This window comes from Oncorhynchus keta, chromosome 28, assembly GCF_023373465.1.
Source record: "Oncorhynchus keta strain PuntledgeMale-10-30-2019 chromosome 28, Oket_V2, whole genome shotgun sequence".
NCBI classification, from domain to species: domain Eukaryota; kingdom Metazoa; phylum Chordata; class Actinopteri; order Salmoniformes; family Salmonidae; genus Oncorhynchus; species Oncorhynchus keta.
The window spans coordinates 56,037,958-56,058,563 of record NC_068448.1 but is presented as its reverse complement, the minus strand read 5'-3'; the positions used below and the strand labels follow the sequence as shown (position 1 = coordinate 56,058,563).

Sequence of the window (20,606 nt, the reverse complement as noted above, 5' to 3'; positions counted from 1 at the left end):
TACAGTACACATGTAATGTTAACAACTGCATCATAACCTAGCGTCCTTGCATGCGTGTTTTATGTCATTGAGTGTGTATATATAGGGTATAGTGCGGCAGGTAGCCTAGCGGTTAAGAGCAGTCACCGAAAGGTCGCTGGTTTGAATCCCCGAGCCGACTAGGTGAATATTCTGTCGCCGTGCCCTTGAGCAAGGCACTTAACTCTAATTGCCCCTGTAAGTCGCTCTGGATACGAGCATCTACTAAATAACCAAAATGTAAAATGAACAGGATTGTTTCAATGCTTCCTCGTTGTCTTATATGAATAATGTATAGTCATACTACAACTTAAGATAATCAAGCCCCTGTAATGTACATTGATTGCTTTGTTATTGGTTTTTGTATTGCCTGTTTGCTTGGCTCAATCAGCGCCAAATCAACAATCAATCTCAGGTGCATTTTAATGGTAAAATGTTAATTTAACATGCAATCAAAGCTGTTTTCTTATCACGTTGTGGATAGCATCCTGAGCGATTTTTGTATTAAAGAAGCCGTTCTTTTAATAATTCATATGGAAACAAATGAACACGCTGAGCTCAGTGCATCTGTTTAAAGGACATACGTGTTCATCGACCTCGAGGGAATAAACATTTGTGTGTGTGAGTGTGCGCCATGCAGTAATAGATACATTGCCTTAATGGTCTGCTCTTCTGCTATGTTAATTGCAGTTACACAGCAGCAACACAGTATTATTTACTTTCATAATTCATGGTTGTCTGTTTGAAACGCATCTTGTTGTTCCGAGATGCTCTCAGTAAGTATTACATCCAGCTCCTTTAGTGTCCGTCCCAAATGGCACCCTATTCTATAGTGCACTACTTTTGACAAATGCTCCTAGGGCTCTGGCTAAAAGTAGCGCACTATGTGAGGAATAGGGTGTTATTTGGGATGCAGACTTTCTCTCTCTTCCTTTCTACATCTCCCAAGTAATACAATAGGTAAAGTAAAGACGGCTTTATTGAATTTACCTGTAGGATCCCCCACCGTTTCAGCTGCGGCGTTCTGAAAGTATTTTCTTTGCCTCTGACATCTGGTAATGTTTGTCATTACTCTTGTGTGTGTGTGTGTGTGTGTGTGTGTGTGTGTGTGTGTGTGTGTGTGTGTGTGTGTGTGTGTGTGTGTGTGTGTGTGTGTGTGTGTGTGTGTGTGTGTGTGTGTGTGTGTGTGTCCCTGAGAGGCTGGGAAACGAGTGTCACAGAAAACGTCTGGAGCACCGTTTCTCTTCAATGGAGGGGAATTGTACCCTATTCAGAGGAAGGCATGTGATGTATAACATAGGAAGTATAGAGAGGTTGTCTTCCAGTTTGACTCATAGTAACCTGTGAGTCAATGTTGTTGGCAGAGAGAGTGAGTTTGGCTGTTACATATAAGATGTTACGGTCATGATGCTGAAAGGTGTTTTTCTGCCCATTTCAAGTACACAGTCCACACGCACGTGCACAAACAAATCATAGAAATAGACACGGCTACAGTACACACACACTATGCTATATACAGTAAGTGCATTTACCCACAAACCCCTCACACACACACACACACACTCACACACAGACATATATAGACCCATATGTGGTGTGCATGCACCCTATCCTCCCTCCCTCCTCTATCTGAATTCCAGCGATAGCACCTCGGCCTCTAATGTAGCAAATGTACATCAGCCTTATCGCCCGGCTTATGCACAGATAGCAACTTGTATCTTCGAGGCAAAGCAAGTGAATTATCTTCTACGTCTGTTATCGCTCATTTCTTCCCCCTGCTTTGGAGAGGAGAGGGGGAGGGGAGGATAGAGGAGAGCAGGGGAGAGGAGAGGAGAGGAGAGGAGAGGAGAGGAGAGGAGAGGAGAGGAGAGGAGAGGAGAGCCCCTGTGGGATGCGTATGATGAGATGGAGAGCTGAAAGGCAGTTTATACTTCCGTTTGTACCATTACATTAATTTAAGAAAGCAAACAGCCAGAATGAGAAGTCTCCCCACAGTGTAGGTGTCCAAAATGGCACCCTATTCCCTACAGTATATTGTGCACTACTTTTGACCAGAGCCCTATGGGTCCTGGTCAAAAGTAGTGCACTATAAAGGGAATAGTGTGCAATTTGGGAAATAACACCTGTGTTTCACTGTTAAATTGATCAAGCTGATTTTAATGCACAGTACAGTATGTACACTGAATAAAAATATAAACACAACATGCAACATAAATTGTTGCTTTCATGAGCTGAAATAAAAGATCCCTGAAATCTTCCACACACACAAAAAAAGATATTTCTCTCCAATTTTGTGCAGAAATTCGTTTACATCACTCTTAGTGAGCATTTTCCTTTGTCAAGACGTAGAATGTATGCACACATGACTGTAAGTCGCTTTGGATAAAAGCGTCTGCTAAATGGCATATATTATATTATTATTATTATTATTATATTAAGATAATCCATCCACCTGACAGGTGTGGCTTGTTAAGAAGCTGTACAGCATGATCATTACACAGGTGCACCTTGTGCTGGGGACAATAAAAGACCACTCTAAAACTGTACATTTTTATTCACACAACACAATGACACACAGATGTCCCAAGTTTTGAGGGAGCGTGCAATTGGCATGCTGACTGCATTAATGTCTGCCAGATCTGTTGCCAGAGAATATAATGTTAATTTCTCTACCGTAAGCCGTCTCCAACGTCTTTTTTAGAGAATTTGGCAGAACTGGAAGACCACGTGTATGGCGTCATGTGGGCGAGCGGTTTGCGAATGTCAACGTTGTGAACAGAGTGCCCCATGGTGGTGGTGGGGTTATGGTATGGGCAGGCATAAGTTACTGACAATGAATGAAAAATGTCATTTTATCAATGGAATTTTAAATGCACAGAGATACCATAATGAGATCACGATGCCCATTGTTGTGCCATTCATCCACCGCCATCACCTCATGTTTCACCATGATAATACGCAAGGATCTGTACACAATTCCTGGAAGCTGAACATGTCCCAGTTCTTCCATGGCCTGCATACTCACCAGACATGTCACCCATTGAGCATGTTTGGGATGCTCTGGATCGACGTTTGCGACAGAATGTTCCAGTTCCCGCCAATTCCAGCAGCTTTGCACAACCATTGAAGAGGAGTGGGACAACATTACACAGGCCACAATCAGCATCCTGATCAACTCTATGCGATGCAAATGATGGTCACACCAGATACTGTTTTTCTGATCCACACCCCTACTGTTTTTAAGGTGTCTGTCACCAACAGATGCATATCTGTATTTCCAGTCATGTGAAATCCGTAGATTTAGGGCCTAATGAATTTATTTCAATTGACTGATTTCCTTAAAAATGTTTAAAATGTTTATTTAATTATTATTTTTGTTCAGTATATTTGATCAGTGTCCTTCAAATAGATGCCTTGCCTCAGAGATAGACTATACTACACATAATGAGTTTTCAGCGGTAACATGAAAGGAATGTTCTCATTTAGGAACGAAAGAACGATGCTCCCTGGAAGATGAAGGGGATGGGTTGGAGGGAGGCAGAGGCCTAGTCGAGATGTGTGCACCCCGAGGGCAGTTCATTCTCAGCATTTAGCTGCAGTAAATAGAGAGTTAATCCCATGCAGCACATCTGAAGGCTTGGGGGAATCTCTGACATCGCTCAATATTGTGCACTGGTGAAGCAATGTATGCCTTAAGAATGGGTTTTCAAAGTCCTTATGTCGCTACCCTTCAAGTAAAGACACAAACATTTATTTTTGCTTCTTAATTCAGAGTATTCCATCAATGCAAAACAAGAGCGGCGCTCAGTTTCCAAGGCTAGATTCATCTCTTGTACATAAACATGAACGGTACCGTAGATTGTTCATGATACATACGTGGATGAGATAACCAGCAGCATTAGTTACGGCGCTTGGGTTTTTTGTCACTGGTTATTCGGACAAATCACAATTTCGCAGGTGTTAGCATCTTTTGAATTCCGGAAGGGGAGGGTACATAGGCCCATAGACTTGCAAAGAGAGCGGGTGGAGCTCTTCATTCCGCTTCCGATCCTCGTTCTCTCTCTTCTCTTAACAGGTATGGACCCTAGAACTTAATCGCGCATCTGACCAATAATGCAAGACTTTAATTCTGGGTGAATCAAGACTAATGCTAGTTTGCATAATTGGCAGCACAACACACACACACCACACGCTATAAACAAACAAACTACATTGTCATCCTAAATTGCACTTTATGAGAACTGTTTTGATAGAACACTTTGACTTGGTTTCCGGGTCACGGGGAGGAGGAGCTTCTTCCCATTTTGTGACTCGTACTGTAGCTATGCTCTGCAGTATCTCTGTGAGCCTTTTAATATCTAGACACTTCTCCCATGATGGATATCCCAATTTCATAACCTAATCATGGGTCCCACTGCAAACATAGCATCCCCAGTTTCATTTTAGATATCCTCTACTCCGACACAGAGCAACCAAAAATAGACTGGGTGATAAATGTGATTGAAAAGCAGGTGATCGAGGAGGAGAGCGAGTGACAGAGGGCTCATCACACAGCACGTCAGCAAGCAGATGACTCCCTCGGATGACTTCCTCAGATGACTTCCTCAGATGACTCCCTCGGATGACTTCCTCAGATGACTTCCTCGGATGACTTCCTCAGATGACTTCGGATGACTTCCTCAGATGACTTCCTCGGATGACTTCCTCAGATGACTTCCTCAGATGACTCCCTCGGATGACTTCCTCAGATGACTTCCTCTCTCTTCTCTTTTTTTCCTTCCTACATCTTCTATATCATACCCTTTTGTCTTTCCGATACTGTAGTTCCATCTCCCAACCGAAACAATAACAAATCTAATCCCCCACACACACAGTATGTAATCCCCCACATACAGTATCTAATGTACAATGCATTGAGAAAGTATTCAGATCTCCCTCCTCTGCCCGACATCAATCTACACACAGTATCCAATAATGACAAAGCAAAAATAGGTTTTTACACATCTTTGCCCATTTATATATTTTTCAAACCTTGAAATATCATATTTACATAATTATTCAGACCCTTTACTCAGTATTTGTTGAAACACCTGTGGCAGAGATTACAGCCTGGAAGACCACGTGTATGGCATCGTGGGTACGTGTATGGCATCTCGGGTATGACGCTGCAAGCTTGGCACACCTGTATTTGGGTACTTTCTCCCATTCTTCTCTGCAGATCCTCTCAAGCTCTGTCAGGTTGGATAGGGAGTGTCGCTGCACAGCTATTTTCAGGTGTCTCCAGAGATGTTAGATCCGGGCTGGCCACTCAAGGACATTCAGAGTCGTGTCCCGAAGCCACTCCTGTGTTGTCTTGGCTGTGTGCTTAGTGTCGTTGTCCTGTTGGAAGGTGAACCTTCACCCTAGTCTGAGGTCCTGAGCACTCTGGAGCAGGTTTTCATCAAGGATCTCTATGTACTTTGCTACGTTCATCTTCCCCTCGATCCTGACTAGTCTCCCAGTCCCTGCCGCTGAAAAACATCCCCACAGCATGACGCTGCCACCACTATGCTTCACCATAGGGATGGTGCCAGGTTTCCTTCAGGCATGATGCTTGGCATTCAGGCCAAAGAGTTCAATTTTGGTTTCCTCACACCATAGAATTTTGTTTCTCATTGTCTGAGAGTCTTTAGGTGCCTTTTGGCAAACATCAAGCGGGCTGTCATGTGCCTTTCACTGAGGAGTGGCTTCCGTCTGGCCGCTCTACCATAAAGGTCTGATTGGTGGATTGCTGCAGAGATGGTTGCCCTTCTGGAAGGTTCTCCCATTTCATCAGAGGAACTCTGGAGCTCAGTCAGAGAGACCATTGGCTGTGACCGTCACTTCCCTGACCCCGATTGCTCAATTTTGCCCGGGCGGCCAGCTATAGGAAGCGTCTTGGTGGTTCCAAACTTATTCCATTTAAGAATGATGGAGGCCACTGTGTTCTTGGGGACCTTCAATGCTGCAGACATTTTTTTGGTACCCTTCCCTAGATCTGTGCCTCAACACAATCCTGTCTTGAAGCTCTACGGACAATTCCTTCGACCTCATGGCTTGGTTTTTTACTCTGTCATGCACTGGCAACTGTGGGACCTTATATAGACAGGTGTCTGCCTTTCCAAATCAAGGATGATCAATGGAAACAGGATGCACCTAAGCTCTATTTCGGGTCTCATATCAAAGAGTCTGAATATTTACGTAAATAAGGCATTTCTGTTTTGGATTTTCAATACATTTCCAAAAATGTTGAAAAACCTGATTACGCTTTGTCATTATAGGGTATTGTGTTTAGATTGATGAGGAAAATGTTTTTTTTATCTAATCAATTTTAGAATAAGGCTGTAACGTAACAAAATGTGTAAAAAGTCAAGGGGTCTGAATACTTTCCGAATGCTCTGTATTTCTCATCTGTAGATTATCAATACAGGCTAAATGGTACAGTCCAACTGTATTATCTAGTTTCTGGATGTTTTTTAGCGGGTGTATTGTAGTCAGGGAAGGCATTGTTTGTTTTGGTTGTAATTGGCTGTTGTCAGCACCAACAACTAGGCCTTTTTCTGTGGGCTGCAGGCTCCGGTCTTAACCACAGAAAATCTGCCTACCTACTCTGTGCTTTTAACATGCTTTAACAATTTATGAGGTAGGCCTACAGTAAGTCTGGGGAAATTTCATAAAATAGTTTTTGGTGCTATAGCTGTCAGTTTGACATTTGTGTGTGTGTGTGTGTATGTGTGAGTTTGTAAGTCCTAGGCAGTGTAAGCCGGATGAGGTTTAGTTTATTCTAATCTAAAGCCAGGAACATAATTAAATTTACCTTACCCACATCTCTAGCCAAGGAGCCTGTGGATGCCGTGCACTCAGTCAAAAGAATGGCATTAGTCCCCTATTTTAAGAGCAGTATCCATATTCCTTTGTCAGTCGGACTATTGTCGTTCCAATTCCCTGCGTAGAACAAGCTCCTAGCTAGCAGCAAATCGGATCTCTTGAGAGCCGTTGTAATTACTGGGAGCTGAATGGGTGAATACTTTCACATCCACTGGACTGATGAGTGGCACATTCCATCTGTCTTAATCCTTGTTCACATATCAGAGATCATGTCTTGGGGAAGAAAGAGTGAAACAATCCACTGCTGTGTGTGTGTGTGTGTGTGTGTGTGTGTGTGTGTGTGTGTGTGTGTGTGTGTGTGTGTGTGTGTGTGTGTGTGTGTGTGTGTGTGTGTGTGTGTGTGTGTGTGTGTGTGTGTGTGTGTGTGTGTGTGTGTGTGTGTGTGTCTTACTGTACGTGACTGCATCCTGTATTGCCAGTATATGGTCCTCATTTCCTCTGTGCATGACCTCTTCTTTCCTGTCAGGTACATTAAGCAGAGCAGACCGGTTCCATGAGGCCTGGGACCTAGAGGGGAGGAGAATGGTCGTCTTCCCCCTTTACAGTGCTCCTCAGGGGTCTGCATAGAGCATTAACGGCCTCTCTATGGAGCCTCAGTGGGGATAGGAGCCGTGGTTTATCAGGCAACCTGAGACCCAGACCCAGAGGCCAGCAGCCTGCCTTAATGCCATCGGATTGGCCTGTGAAAACCACATTTGTTTAGCGCTTAGCTAGCGAGAGAATAATGACAGCCACTCTCTCTCTTATTGACTGTCTGTAATGGCAAAGTGATGTCATAAGCAGTCTTTCTGCTCTGCTGCAGACATCTAGGCTGTATCCCAAATAGCACCCTATTCCATATACAATGCACTACTTTTAACCAAAGCCCTTTGGACCATGGTCAAAAAGTAGGGAACTAAATAGGGAATAGGTTGGCATTCGGGACACAGACGTCTAGATCCTGGTGCCAGAGGTTCTTGGGTTCTGTTTAAGAGAAATTGGCGTTGTCTTATAAAGAGGACTGGTGATGTCTCTCCCCATAAACCTGGGATGTTTTGTTTATTCCGTAATAGAATGGAAGGAAGTTTAATAACCGCTGGCATTTTAACTCAGTCAGTCTTATTGAATTGCTTCAGATGATTGGCCCAAACCCCATGCAGATCTCTGGTAAGACTAAATGTTTCTCCTCTCTTCCTACCTTCTGCCTCCCTCCCTACATCGAATTCATATCCCAGATTTCTCTCTCTCTCTCTCTCTCTCCCTCTGTGTGACAGCTTATTCTGAGGACGTGTGTGTGTGTGCGCCTTCCTCCTATCCGTTAGTTTAACTGCTGTGCGTCCAGGTGAGCGGAGCCGTGGTTAATGGGCTGTAAGTGTCCCTGAGAGAGAGACACCATGGGAACTTCTCCCTGTCACCCATATCAAGCATAAAGAATCACACTGGCCCTGTCGTTATGGCCGTCGTTAAAGGCGTCCAACATGGCCACCGTGGTTCATCTTCCTGGGTTAATAGCCATGTTTTAGTGTTACTCGGGGTATCAATTAAAACCCACACCACTTTTATGACCTGTTCTCGGAAGTGTGTGTGTGTGTGTGTGTGTGTGTGTGTGTGTGTGTGTGTGTGTGTGTGTGTGTGTGTGTGTGTGTGTGTGCACTGCACGTGTGTGTGTGTAGGTTCCTTTTTACTAGTGAATGTGAAAAGGTGTCGGGAACGTGAACAGTATTCTGGAAAGGTTTTATGTCAGTGACAATATTGTTGTTGTGGAAATCCACATACCCCACACACTGCAGACAGAAAGCAATAGATGAATAATGCAAGACATTTGGATGGGAGAGAGCTTTGTGAAAGCTGAATGCAATAGACTACTCAGTACTGGAATGTGGGCCTTCTCTTCCTGCTGCTAAATCAAAGTGTTTCCATTTGGCAGACGCTTTATTCTTAGCCCAGAGAGGCTGTGTTTTGTCAACTGTGACATTGACAATAAAGCAACAACAAAAAACTGACCTCACAGTAGACAGAGAGGGAAGGCGGGACATAGAGAGGTCAAGAGAGAGCTCCTTGGCTCAACCCCTGCTAAGGAAACATCTCACATTGGAACGGTATTGTTTAAACATGCAGAATTGGATATGAAAATATGACGGTTTTCTGGAAAGACTTAAAGGGATACCTTGGGATTTTGGCAATGCGGCCATTTATTTACTTCCCAAGAGTCAGATGAACCTGTGGATCCCCATTTGTATGTCTCTGTGGCCAGTATGAAGGAAGTTGGGGATACCCATAGACTTCCAGTCATTGTGCTAACGCTAGTTACCATTGGCTCACAAAACTACCTCTAACTTCCTTCATACTGGACACAGAGACATACAAATGTAATCCACTACTTCCACACATCTGACTCTGGGGAAGTAGATTAAGGGCCTCATTGTCAAAATCCCGAAGTATCCCTTTAAATACCCAGATTTAGAAATGGAATGAGATGGTGGGTTATGGCAGTAATGAGGTCTCTCTCTCTCTCTCTCTCTCTCTCTCTCTCTCTCTCTCTCTCTCTCTCTCTCTCTCTCTCTCTCTCTCTCTCTCTCTCTCTCTCTCTCTCTCTCTCTCTCTCTCTCTCTCTCTCTCTCTCTCTCTCTCTCTCTCTCTCTCTCTCTCTCTCTCTCTCTCTCTCTCTCTCTCTCTCCCCTCTTTCTCTCTTTCTCTCCCCCTCTCTCTCTCTCTCTCTCGCTCTTGCTCTCTCTCTCTCTCTCAATTCAATTCAATTCAATTCAATTCAAGGGCTTTATTGGCATGGGAAACATGTGTTAACATTGCCAAAGCAAGTGAGAGACAACATACAAAGTGAATATATAAAGTGAAAAACAACAAAAATTAACAGTAAACATTACACATACAACAGTTTCAAAACAGTAAAGACATTACAAATGTCATATTATATATATATATATATATATATATATATATATATATATATATATATATATATACATATATATATATATATATATACATATATATATATATATATATACATATCACATATATATATATATATATATATATATACACATACACATATATACACAATGTACAAATAATTAAAGGACACAAGATAAAATAAATAAGCATAAATATGGGTTGTATTTACAATGGTGTTTGTTCTTCACTGGTTGCCCTTTTCTCGTGGCAACAGGTCACAAATCTTGCTGCTGTGATGGCACACTGTGGAATTTCACCCAGTAGGTATGGGAGTTTTCAAAATTGGATATGTTTTAAATTCTTTGTGGATCTGTGTGATCTGGGGAAATATGTCTCTCTAATATGGTCATACATTGGGCAGGAGGTTAGGAAGTGCAGCTCAGTTTCCACCTCATTTTGTGGGCAGTGAGCACATAGCCTGTCTTCTCTTGAGAGCCATGTCTGCCTACGGCGGCCTTTCTCAATAGCAAGGCTATGCTCACTGAGTCTGTACATAGTCAAAGCTTTCCTTAATTTTGGGTCAGTCACAGTGGTCAGGTATTCTGCCGCTGTGTACTCTCTGTGTAGGGCCAAATAGCATTCTAGTTTGCTCTGTTTTTTGTTAATTCTTTCCAATGTGTTAAGTAATTATCTTTTTGTTTTCTCATGATTTGGTTGGGTCTAATTGTGCTGTTGTCCTGGGGCTCTGTAGGGTGTGTTTGTGTTTGTGAACAGAGCCCCAGGACCAGTTTGCTTAGGGGACTCTTCTCCAGGTTCATCTCTCTGTTTGTGATGGCTTTGTTATGGAAGGTTTGTGAATCGCTTCCTTTTAGGTGGTTGTAGAATTTAATGGCTCTTTTCTGGATTTTGATAATTAGTGGGTATCGGCCTAATTCTGCTCTGCATGCATTATTTGGTGTTTTACGTTGTACACGGAGGATATTTTTGCAGAATTCTGCGTGCAGAGTCTCAATTTGGTGTTTGTCCCATTTTGTGAAGTCTTGGTTGGTGAGCGGACCCCAGACCTCACAACCATAAAGGGCAATGGGCTCTATGACTGATTCAAGTATTTTTAGCCAAATCCTAATTGGTATGTTGAAATTTATGTTTCTTTTGATGGCATAGAATGCCCTTCTTGCCTTGTCTCTCAGATCGTTCACACCTTTGTGGAAGTTACCTGTGGCGCTGATGTTTAGGCCAAGGTATGTATAGTTTTTGTGTGCTCTAGGGCAACAGTGTCGAGATGGAATTTGTATTTGTGGTCCTGGTGACTCAACCTTTTTGGAACACCATTATTTTGGTCTTACTGAGATTTACTGTCAGGGCCCAGGTCTGACAGAATCTGTGCATAAGATCTAGGTGCTGCTGTAGGCCCTCCTTGGTTGGTGACAGAAGCACCAGATCATCAGCAAACAGCAGACATTTGACTTGGATTCTAGCAGGGGAGGCCGGGTGCTGCAGACTTTTCTCTGCCCGCGCCAGTTCGTTGATATATATGTTGAAGAGGGTGGGGCTTAAGCTGCATCCCTGTCTAACCCACGACCCTGTGTGAAGAAATGTGTGTGTTTTTGCCAATTTTAACCGCACACTTGTTGTTTGTGTACATGGATTTTATAATGTCATATGTTTTACCCCCAACACCACTTTCCATCAGTTTGTATAGCAGACCCTCATGCCAAATTGAGTCGAAGGCTTTTTGAAATCAACAAAGCATGAGAAGACTTTGCCTTTGTTTTGGTTTGTTTGGTTGTCAATTAAGGTGTGCAGGGTGAATACATGGTCTGTTGTACGGTAATTTGGTAAAAAGCCAATTTGACATTTGCTCAGTACATTGTTTTCATTGAGGAAATGTACGAGTCTGCTGTTAATAATAATGCAGAGGATTTTCCCAAGGTTACTGTTGACACATATTCCACGGTAGTTATTGGGGTCAAATTTGTCTCCACTTTTGTGGATTGGGGTGATCAGTCCTTGGTTCCAAATATTGGGGAAGATGCCAGAGCTAAGTATGATGTTAAAGAGTTTTAGTATAGCCAGCTCTCTCTCTCTCTCTTCCTCTCTCTCTCTCTTCCTCCCCTCTCTCTCTCTCTCTTCCTCCCCTCTTCCTCCCCTCTTTCTCTCTCTCTCTCTCTCTCTCTCTCTCTCTCTCTCTCTCTCTCTCTCTCTCTCTCTCTCTCTCTCTCTCTCTCTCTCTCTCTCTCTCTCTCTCTCTCTCTCTCTCTCTCTCTCTCTCTCTCTCTCTCTCAGTCCCCTTCTCTTGCTTTGCCTCTCTCTCTCTCTCTCTCTGTCTCTCTCTCTCTCTCCCTCTCTCTCTCCCCCTCTCTCGCTTTGCCTCTCTCTCTCTCTCTCTCTCTCTCTCTCTCTCTCTCTCTCTCTCTCTCTCCCTCTCTCTCTCCCCCTCTCTCGCTTTGCCTCTCTCTCTCTGCCTCCTGCGTCTGTCTGTCTCTCTCTCTTAATTACCCTAGCGCTTGCTCTCCTTCTCTCTCAAACCAAGGCTAAAGATTCTGAATAAAGCACGGATTCAAGGAGAGCGAGAGAAAGGAAGAAAGGAATTATATATATTATACGATAGCTGCTTTGTCCTCTTTGTCTGTTTTAATGGTCTCGTGGCTATTTTGGCATCTTTTTGGGGGGCTGTTATTTAGGCCCTATGGAGTCAGTGAATAAGCACGCCAACACAGAGCGAGGGTTCAGCGTTTTCATGCTGCCCATGGAAATGAGGGGAGAATGAAAAACTCTGTGTCACATGCACACCCTCCTCCCTCATCCCTCCCTCTTCCTCCCTCCACCACACAGCCCTCGCTGAATGAAAACCTCCAAAGCTGATTAGTCAAACTTGTGATTTCCAATTTCAAACCCCAGACACAAATCCCTGCACTTAATATCCATGGTAGAAGCGATTCGGGCCCTGCCTCTGCCCCCGTCTCTGCCTCGGCCTCCACTCGCCTTCAGGCAGGCAATGGCAGGGGGAGAAAATGGTCCTCTGTTAGCAGTTTATTCAGAGTGTATGGAGAAGAAGATGAAGGGGAGGAAGAAAAAAATAGAAGATAGAAAAGGTAGTGTTTACAATATCCCACGCTACAGAAGTTAGTGTCTCTTTACAAGTGTTTATTTGGAACCTCCCATACTTAATGAATCATGAAGTGACACGTTTTCACTGGAATGTTGACTCTATCCGATTTCATCCAGATTTCTATATAAAAGGCAAGAATACAGAGACAACAGAGTGAAAAAGAGAGAGAATGAGGCAAAGAGAGATTGGGGAGGCTGAATGGAGTCTAATCTAGTCCACGGTCCTCTACCTCCCCGGTGAGGAGCAGCTGTAAGCACCTATCCCATCATTCATCTCTCTCTCCAGGCCATGGTGAGGTGCTCTGCTGTGATCTCCAACACGCTCCGTAACCCCCCCCCCTCCCCTCCCCCTTCTCACCTCCCTCCCCATAACTCACCCCCACCAGGGGCTCTTTAAACATCCCTCTTAGCCATTATTCTAACGTTAAATTAACCAGAGCGGGAAACACTGAATGAAAAGCAACCACTCCAGTGGACCATAACTCTCAGATATCTATTAGTTAATCTCCACTAGTCGGCCATTAGGGAATGTAGGGGAAGAATGGTCGGCCATGTACTGTACGTAAGAGTATTCCCCTGGGAGAGGTAAAGAGAAATGGTCCAACAATAAAGCCTGTACGGTTCATAATTCTTCACCAGAATAAGGCTGTACAGGTCATAATTCAGTGCCAGTCGAATCCTCGATGGTGGGACATAATTATGAGGTTTATATACTGGACCTGTCACCACAGCGCTATTGTAGGTTCAAGTGGGATGGCCTTTAGGTTTATTGTGTTTGATTAGGATCTGTGTTTTTGAAAATGCAGCAAGTATAAGACATTTTAAAGGCCCACTTCATGCTTTTAACAAGTTATAAGGCATTATACCTGCCAGCTTTATTTTTTATTTATTTGACCTATATTTAACTAGGCAAGTCAGTTTAGAACAAATTCTTATTTTCAATGAGGCCCACCCCGGCCAAACCTTAACACAGACGACGCTGGGCCAATTGTGCACCGCCCTATGGGACTCCAAATCGCGGCCAGTAGTGATACAGCCTGGAACTGAACCAGGGTCTGTAGTGATGCTTCTAGCACTGAGACGCAGTGGCTTAGACCGCAGCGCCACTCGGGAGCCACTTTTGTAACACAAAATCATTGGGTGAGCCGCCATACAGTACCTATCGTAGAATGGGGATTTGGGGGTCACAAAGGGAAATTGATTAAATGGATTTATATATGTTATAGCTATTAACATGGACCGTCAAGCTATTTTATTCTCTGATTCTCTAGACTTGAATAAATTGTGTAAAAATAATTGGATGAATCTTTCGAATCTGACCTTATTGCCATTATCGCAATAAAAGTTATAGCACAAGATAGGCCACACATAAGGGTATGCATACCCACATGCACACACACACATACTCTCAAAGGTTTCAAGTTACCACTTCTGGCAAATACTTTCCGTGCAGCAGAGCATTTTGACGTTTGGACCTTTAATTCTAGTTAGGTTCTTAAGTAAATTGCTCGCAGTTATCATTCCAGGTCTGCTTGAGCACTTTTTCTCTTCTTATCCCCCATCTTCTCCTCCATCTATTTAGAACAGGAGAAGGGGGGGGGGGTTTAGAACCCTGAGGAGATGTCAGTCATCCATCAGAATCCCAGGTCAATTTGCCATGCTGCCAAATGTGTCACGCCACCTCCTCCCCGGTGTCAGGAGTCCTCATTAAAGGGCACAGGGTAAACTAAGGAAGTGAAGGAGCTTTCCTCTTCATTATTCAGAGTCCCCTGCGACCTCCTCACCTCCTACACACACCCCGTAGCCCCAATACCCTTTATAACCCCCCTCCCTTTACCCCCCAGGCTACCTGTCTGCCCGGTGTGTATCACACAAATGACTCTTTCATTCTCACTCTCTCCTTGTTTCAATTCAATTTGAGGGGCTTTATTGGTACGGGAAACATATGTTTCCATTGCCAAAGCAAGTCAAATAGATAATAAGCTAATTTAAATGAACAACGAAAAATGAACAGTTAACATTATACTCACAAAAGTTCAAAAAGAAGAAAGACATTTCAAATGTCATATTATGTTTATATACACCGTGTTGTAATGATGTGCAAATAGTTCAAGTACAAAAGGGAAAATAAATCAACATAAATATGGGTTGTATTTACAATGGTGTTTGTTCTTCACTGGTTGCCTTTTTCTTGTGGCAACAGGTCACAAATCTTGCTGCTGTGATGGCACACTGTTGTATTTCACACAATAGATATGGGAGTTCATCAAAATTGGATTTGTTTTCAAATTCTTTGTGGGTCTGTGTAATCTGAGGGAAATATGTCTCTCTAATATGATCATACATTGGACAGGAGGTTAGGAAGTGCAGCTCAGTTTCCACCTCATTTTGTGGGCTGTGTGCACATAGCCTGTCTTCTCTTGAGAGCCAGGTCTGCACACGGTGGCCTTTCTCAATAGCAAGGCTATGCTCACTGAGTCTGTACATAGTCAAAGTTTTCCTTCATTTTGGGTCAGTCACAGTGGACAGGTATTCTGCCACTGTGTACTCTCTGTACTAGCATTAGAGTTTGAATTATTTCCAATGTGTCAAGTAATTCTCTTAATTTTCTCATGGTTTGGTTGGGTCTAATTGTGTTTCTGTCCTGGGGCTCTGTGGGGTCTGTTTGTGTTTCTGTCCTGGGGCTCTGTGGGGTCTGTTTGTGTTTCTGTCCTGGGGCTCCGTGGGGTCTATTTGTGTTTGTGAACAGTCCCAGGACCAACTTGCTTAGGGGGCTCTTCTCCAGGTTCATCTCTCTGTAGGTGATGGCTTTGTTACTTTGTTATGGACGGTTTGGGGACCGCTTTAATTTTATGGCTCTTTTCTGGATTTTAATTATTAGCAGGTATCTGCCTAATTCTGCTTTGTATGCATTATTTTGGTGTTTTATGTTGTACACAGAGGATATGGGTTTGTCCATATCCTTGGTTTGCGATTTGACATAAGACCTCACAAGAATAAATGGCAATGGGTTCTACAACTGATTCGAGTGTTTTTTGACAGATCCTAATTGGTATGTCAAATATTATGTTTGTTTTGAAGGCAAAGAATGGCCCTTCTTGCCTTGTCTCTCTGATCGTTCACAACTTTGTGGAAGTTACATGTGGTGCTGATGTTATGGCCGAGCTATGTATAGTTGTTTGTGTGCTCTAGGTCCTCTAGATGGAATTTGTATTCATAGTCCTGGCAACTGGACCTTTTTTGGAACACCATTATTTGTATCTTACTAAGATGTACTGTCAGGGCCCAGGTCTGACAGAAGCTGAGCAGATGATATAGGTGCTGCTGTAGGCCCTCCTTTGTTGGGGACAGAAGCACCAGATCATCAGCAAACAGTAGACATTTGACTTCAGACACTAGTAGGGTGAGGCCGGGTGCTGCAGACTGTTCTAATGCCCTAGCCAATTTGTTGATATATATGTTGAAGGTATTGCCCCCGGCCCTGTGGAAATAAATGTGTGTGTTCCTTGCCAATTTTATCTGCACAATTGTTGTTTGTTTACATGGATTTTATAATGTCGTATTTTTTCTCTTTTCACCAATTTGTATAACAGACCCTCTTGCCAAATTGAGTTAAGTTTTTTTAAATCAACAAAGCATGAGAAGACTTTGTTGATTTTAATAAAAAAAATGTATACCCCTTTTTCCCCCCAATTTCGGGGTATCCAATTGGTAGTAACAGTCCTGTCCCATTGCTGCTACTCCCATACGGACTTGGGAGAGGCGAAGGTCGAGAGCCGTGCGTCCTCCGAAACACAACCCAGTCAAGCCGCACTGCTTTTTGACACAACACCCACTTAACTCGGAAGCCAGCCGCACCAATGTGTCGGAGGAAATACCTGGCGATCGTGTCAGTGTGCATTGCGCCCGGCCCACCACAGGAGTCACTAGTGCGCGATGTGACAGGAACACCCCTGCCGGCCAAACCCTCCCCTAACCCGGACGATGCTGGGCCAATTGTACGCTGCCCCATGGGTCTTCTGGTCACTGCCATCTGCGACAGAGCCTGGACTCAAATCAGGTTCTCTAGTATCACAGCGAGGACTGCAAAGCAGTGCCTTAGACCTCTGCTCCTCTCGGGAGGCGTTTGTTTGTCAATTAGGGTGTGCAGGGTGAATACGTGGTCTGTCGTATGGTAATTTAGTAGAAAGCCAATTTGACACTTGCGCAGTACATTGTTTTTGCTGAGGAAATGTACGAGTCTGCTGTTAATGATAATGCAGATTATTTTTCCAAGGTTGCTGTTGACGCATATCCCAGGATAGTTATTGGGGTCAAGTTTGTCTCTTTTGTGGATTGGGGTGATCAGTCCTTGGTTCCAATTATTGTGGAAGATGCCAGATCTGAGGATGATGTTAAAAAATGTAATTGGCCTTTTTGGGTTGGAGGGTTTGTATTTTGTCCTGTCGTTCATTCAATGTATTTTGAGAATCCAGTATGTTCTGGTTGTCATTAATAGTTGATTTTAAGATTTGTATTTGCGCCAAAAAGATTTGAGAAGTGGTTTATCCATACATCTTCGTTTTGGATAGGTGACTCTTTGTTTTGTTGTTTGTTTAGAGTTTTCCAATTTTCCCAGTAGTTAGATTCTATGGATTCTTCAAAAGCTGATTTCTGACTTGCTGTTCCTTCTTTTTCCATAGTGTATTTCTGTATTGTTATAGATATTCACCATAGTGTAGGCTCGGGTTTTCTGATTCTCTATGTTTTTGGTTGGATATGTTTCTGAATGTCTTTCTTAGGTGTTTGCATTCTTCATCAAACCATTTGTCATTGTTGTTCATTTTCTTAGGTTGTCTGCTTGACATGTTTAGATTTGATTGGAAAGCTTAGAGGTCAAATATACTGTTTAGGTTTACTACTACTAAGTTTACACCTTCACTATTACAGTGACACATTTTGTCCAGGAACATGTCTAGAAGGGATTGAATTTGTTGTAGCATAATTGTCTTTTTGGTAGATTTCCACACTACTTTCCTTCCACCTGTAGCATTTCTTAATATTATTCCGTTCCTTTGGCTTTGATGCCTCATGATTGAGCATAGCTCTGTTCAAGTAGATGTGATTTTGCTGTGATCTGATAGGGGTGTCAGTGGAATGACTGTGAACGCACTAAGAGACTCTGGGTTGAGGTCAGTGATAAAGTAGTCTACAGTACTACTGCCAAGAGATGAGCTATAGGTGTACCTACCATAGGAGTCTCCTCAAAGCCTACCATTGACTATGTACATACCAAGTGTCCGACAGCTGCAGGAGCTGTGACCCGTTTTTGTTGGTTATGTTGTCGTAGTTGTGTCTTGGGGGGCATTTGGGGGAGGGAATGCTGTCACCTCCAGTTAGGTGTTTGTCCCCCTGTGTGCTGAGGGTGTCAGGTACTTGTCCAGTTCACATGTCCCTGAGCCTGGAAATTGTTTATCTTCCCCTCTAGGATGGAGAAGCTGTCATCGTTAAAGTATGGGGATTCTATTGGGGGGATATAGGTAGCACACATGAGGCCATTTGTCTCTGTTGAGATCATTTATTAATTCCTAGCCAGATGTCAAATATTTCTGTATTGACTCATTTAATAGAGGAGGTCGTTCTGCTCTATACCAAATTAGCATACCCCCTGAGTCGCTTCCCTGTTTCACACCTGGTAGTTTGGTGGATGGGACAACCAGCTCTCTGTAACCTAGAGGACAACCAGTGGGTCCGTCTCCTTTATACCATGTTTCTTGTAGGATGACAATGTCTGTATTTCTAATTTCTTTAATGAAGTCTGGGTTCCTGCTCTTTAGGCCAAAGGCAGATGACCTCAGACCTTCTATATTCCAGGATAATATAGTAAAAGCTTTGTGTTCCATTGTGTCTAGTGTTGTTTTTGTGTGCTTCAGGCCCAGACCATCACAGTAGGTGTGAGCAGAGCATGTTGAGCATCTGATACATACCTCTTAGGTCGCAGGATGGGACTTGGGTGGGTGTAATAGCGGGGGTCGGGCCTGTTGCTCTGCTCAGGGCCTGGGCATATGCCCTGCTTTTCTCTCTCTCTCTCTCTCTCCTTCTGCCTCTCACGTCCCCCTCTGTTCATTCTCTAAGGCCTGACAGTTATAGGCTGTGAAAGGAAGAGTTGTTAATAGGAAGGTTCCTTCCCACCGGTGGGCACTGTGTGCTCTCCCTCCATCTAAAGTGGGGTGTCAGAGAGAAAGTAGCCAGCCGCTCTTCTGTAATGGACGTTCATACAATGGAGAGAGAGAAGGAGTCCCAAATGGCACCCTATTTCCTTTGTAGGCCCATAGTAGTGCACTATATAGGGAATAGGGTGCCATTTGAGATGCATCCAGAGTGTTTCGGGACAGTATTGGGAGAAGGGAAATAGTGCACCATTTAAGACTTCAGACATTATCCAAAGGCTATTTTCGATAAGAGGACTAAGTGTGTGGGCATGGTAGACTACACTTGTGACCCTTAGTACTAGATACAGGAATTTGACATTTCTGTTCAATTGTGATTGATGGTATTTGGTAGAAGGTTATCCTTTACAGTGTATATCCACTACATGTTTGGTGTTTCAGCATCTGCGTTTTGTCTTCTTGTCATTTCTTTTGATGAGTTTCCTGTGAGTTGAGGTTGTATTTTATGTAACTTTTTTGTAAAACAGATTTCTCACTTCAATACAACTAATTTAATTTAGTCCACAAATAAAGAATCAATTCACGGACGAGAAAGACTTCAGAGCTGCCTTCACTTCACAGCCAACAAAAAAAATCGCTCAATATACTTTGGGATTTTAGATGGTTGTTTTGCTGCAGATCTACTGAACAAAAATATAAATGCAACATTCAACTTTTTTCAAGGATTTTATTGAGTTACAGTTCATATGAAGAAATCAGTCCATTTAAATAAATCCATTAGTTCCTAATCTATGGATTTCACATGACTGGGAGTACAGATATGCATCTGTTGGTCACAGATACCTTTTTAAAAAAAAGTAAGGGCGTGAATCAGAAAACCAGTTAGTATGGTGTGACCACTATTTGCCTCGTGCAGCGCGACATCTCCTTTGCATTCAGCCTGGAAGAGCTGGCACATTTTCAGCTTCCAGGAATTGTGTAGAGATCCTTGCGACATGGGGTTGTGCATTATCATGCTGAAACATGAGGTGATGGCAGAGGATGAATGGTACGACAAGGATCTCGTCACGGCATCTCTGTGCATTCAAATTGCCATCAATAAAATGCATTTGCGTTCGTTGTCTGTAGCTTATGCCTACCCATACCATAACCCCACAGCCACCATGGGGCACTCTGTTCACAACGATGACATTAGAAAAAACCCTTAGCACAACGCCATACACGTGGTTGTGAGGCCGGTTGAACCTACTAGCAAATTCTCTAAAACAACGTTGGAGGAGGCTTTTGATAGAGAAATGAACATTCAATCATCTGGCAACAGCGCTGGTGGACATTACTGCAGTCAGCATGCCAATTGCACACTCCCTCAAAACTTTAGATATCTGTGGCATTGTGTTGTGTGACAAAGCTGCACATTTTAGTGGCCTTGTCCCCAGCACAAGGTGCACCTGTGTAATGATCCTGCTGTTTAATCAGCTTCTTGATACGCCACACCTGTCAGGTGAATGGATTATCTTGGCAAAGGAGAAA

General features: G+C 43.3%; 1 protein-coding gene across 5 annotated transcripts in view; it reads left to right on the top strand.

The window, feature by feature from the left end:
- LOC118361156 (partitioning defective 3 homolog) overlaps positions 1 to 20,606 on the top strand; it is a 592,408-nt gene that overhangs the window by 457,050 nt on the left and 114,752 nt on the right. The gene's annotated exons all lie outside the window — the stretch shown is intronic.